Source organism: Aquarana catesbeiana, linkage group LG01 (genome assembly GCF_042186555.1).
Source record: "Aquarana catesbeiana isolate 2022-GZ linkage group LG01, ASM4218655v1, whole genome shotgun sequence".
NCBI lineage: Eukaryota > Metazoa > Chordata > Amphibia > Anura > Ranidae > Aquarana > Aquarana catesbeiana.
The window spans coordinates 336,661,803-336,664,527 of NC_133324.1; the positions used below are offsets into that span (position 1 = coordinate 336,661,803).

General features: G+C 47.9%; 1 non-coding gene across 1 annotated transcript; it reads left to right on the forward strand.

Moving 5' to 3' along the window:
* The first annotated feature begins 989 nt into the window (after positions 1–989).
* LOC141124451 (U2 spliceosomal RNA) lies at positions 990–1,177 on the forward strand. The gene has a single exon (XR_012240885.1). It is a non-coding gene; the product is annotated as a U2 spliceosomal RNA (small nuclear RNA).
* The last annotated feature ends 1,548 nt before the right edge of the window (positions 1,178–2,725 follow it).

The window sequence follows — 2,725 nt, forward strand, 5'->3', positions numbered from 1 at the left end:
TCCCATTGACTCCTATTGACTCCTATTCATCTGTCCAAATTGGCTTAATCTCACTAACATATGCTGAAAATGTAAACTCTCAATTTCACTTATGCCTAGTTGTCTTAAAGCTCAGTTAGCTGCCTGAGAACATTATTACGATGTCACATTTTTACAACCTCTATTACACAAACATTTTACAGTATGTCAAGTTATTGAGTATTATTATGACTTTAGCCATGGTACACCAATGATGGCCATACAAGTATAGATTTTCAGATGAGAATATTAGTAAGAATATTTGTATGAAAATTCTTTGTGCATTCGATGATTGGACGAATGTCGTTCAAATATTTCACTTGATTTTAACAGTCGATTTTAAAATGAATGTCATTTCTGAACGAAAACCACATACACTGGTCAAAAACAAACCTCGATTTGACCCCACTAATGATTACAAAATCGAGCAAACGTTCTTAAAACGAACATTCTCAAACGAAAATCTATACATGTATGGCCAGCATTAGTTCTGAGTTCAGCCACAGCAAAAAACTATATTTGAAAACAAAAATTTGTTAGTGTATAATTTAAAATAATTGTATTTTTTATATACAACAGTACTATTTAAATGTCAGGCGACTGAACTGAATATTCATTAAAGGCATACACTGCCTTGAAAATGTATTCATACCTCTTGAAATTTTCCAACTTTTTTCATGTTACAACTAAAAACTTAAATGTATTTTATTGGGGTTTTAACCTCCTTGGTGGTATGATTATTTCAGATTTTTGGTGCTGAAAGCGGTACAATTATTTTGCATGGAAATTTAGCGTTTTATATTGTAGGCCTGTAATTCTTATGCCGCATACACACGGGCGGACTTTTGGTTCTGAAATTCCACCCCGAGCCAGACTCGGGAATACCGCCAGACAGGTTAAGGAAAATGATCAATTATTTTCAAAATTTTTTACAAATGAATATCTGAAAAGTGTGGCATGCATTTGTATTCATCGCTTCTCTGCCTTTTGGCTAAGATCAAGTGTAGTATCAACTTTAGCCCTTAGGGGTGTCTCTGCTTCACAGCTAGGACGTTGAGAACCACTTGCATCTATCCAAGCCAATTGGTCCTTGTGGGGTACCCCCTCTGCTCGGCCTGGTAGGATCGCTGATTAAATTCAGCTTCACCTACTTGCTACTATTGGGTTAGAGGCTTAGCCCCCACAGGGAACGAGATTGCTGTCTTCCCTCCTCCCCCACTCCGCATTACTACCTCCGGGCAGTAGATGCTAGAGCCTTTGTAAAGGCTATGAAAAGAGTGAAGACATCGAGGAACCAGAAGGAAGCCGCCTAAGAACACCTGAAGCGACATCCAACTATTCGACGATGGGGAAGAGCGACAAGAAGACCAGCAAGGAGAAGAACCCCGTTCCAGCCACTTCCTCCAAGCCCGGGAATGCCGCTGCCTCAACCCCCACCTCTACCCCGGCCGGCACCAGCCAGCCAGGACCAGCCAAGCCAGACCAGCCTGCAGACGGGCTCCCAGCACTGGAGCCTTGGATGAAGCAGATGGTCGTGCTGCAGCTGAAGGAGGTGGACGGAAGAGTCCCCGACATGACACCGGAGATCTTCGGAAAGAAGATGATCCTGGAACAGGGGTTCAGCAAAGCGGAGATGCTTTCTGTGCAGGCCTTCACAAAAGGTATTTTCTTTATAACTTTTGTATCATTTCAGGTCTGCAGAAGATACTGGGAGATGGTGAAGACCAGTGGCCCTGAATCCCCTTTCCGGAAGTTCATTGCGAACTGCCCCATAACACGGGACTAAAAGCGAGCGACAGTGGCCATGAGGAACCCCCATACCAGAGGAAAGGACGTAGCCACCTACCTCCAGAGGTTCTGCACCGTGGTAAAGGACCCAATCCAAATCCTCGATGCCAACGGCTTCTGGATAGGTAAGTGGTCTGTGCTGTGCAAACTGAGGAAAGACCCTTCGGGGGACATCCAGCACCTGCAGCCTTTCTTCTCCCTGGGATCATCCGCAGGAATCCTTTTCTACCCCGGCATACCCTACAACTGTAACAAGTGCGGGCAGCTGGGACACATAGGTAAGGATTGTACAGAGCTTGCTTGCAGGTTCTGTAGGGTTACAGGCCAAGAGACAAAGGACTGTCCGAGGTCCAAAGCCTGCAACCTTTGCGGATTGGCAGAGCATGTCTTCAGACACTGCCCCCAGAGGACCCGGACCTATGCTGGAGCCCTGATCCAGGGTAAGCCACCCTCCAGCACCGGGAGGAAGCTGCCAGAAAAACCAAAGAATCCAAAGGAACCTCCAAAGGCCACAGGTAAGTCCACTCCCTCCCCCCCTGCCCCTGCCCCACCCCCTACCCCCTACCTCTGTGCCGGCGGAGCCCCTCCCCACCCCGTAGCCAGAAACGGAAACCAGAGAGCCCAACCGCTGAGGAACCCGCCACCTCCACCAAACGGCCCAATGGGGTCCAGCGCGACAGCGCTGGACCAGAGCAAGTAGTGGAGGACCTAGAGTCTGCGGGGGAGGAGGAGGAACAGGAGGAGATCATGGCCAACCCCGAGCCTGACCTCCCCCTCAACCTCGACGTCAAAATCAACCAGCAGATGATGGAGGCTGTCCTTGAGGAGCTGGGCCTGGCCCAGAACACAGGACAGGCAGAAGACGCAATGAAAGAGCCACCCCCCCTCCGGGGAGGTAAGTTCGGGCCCTTGTTAACTG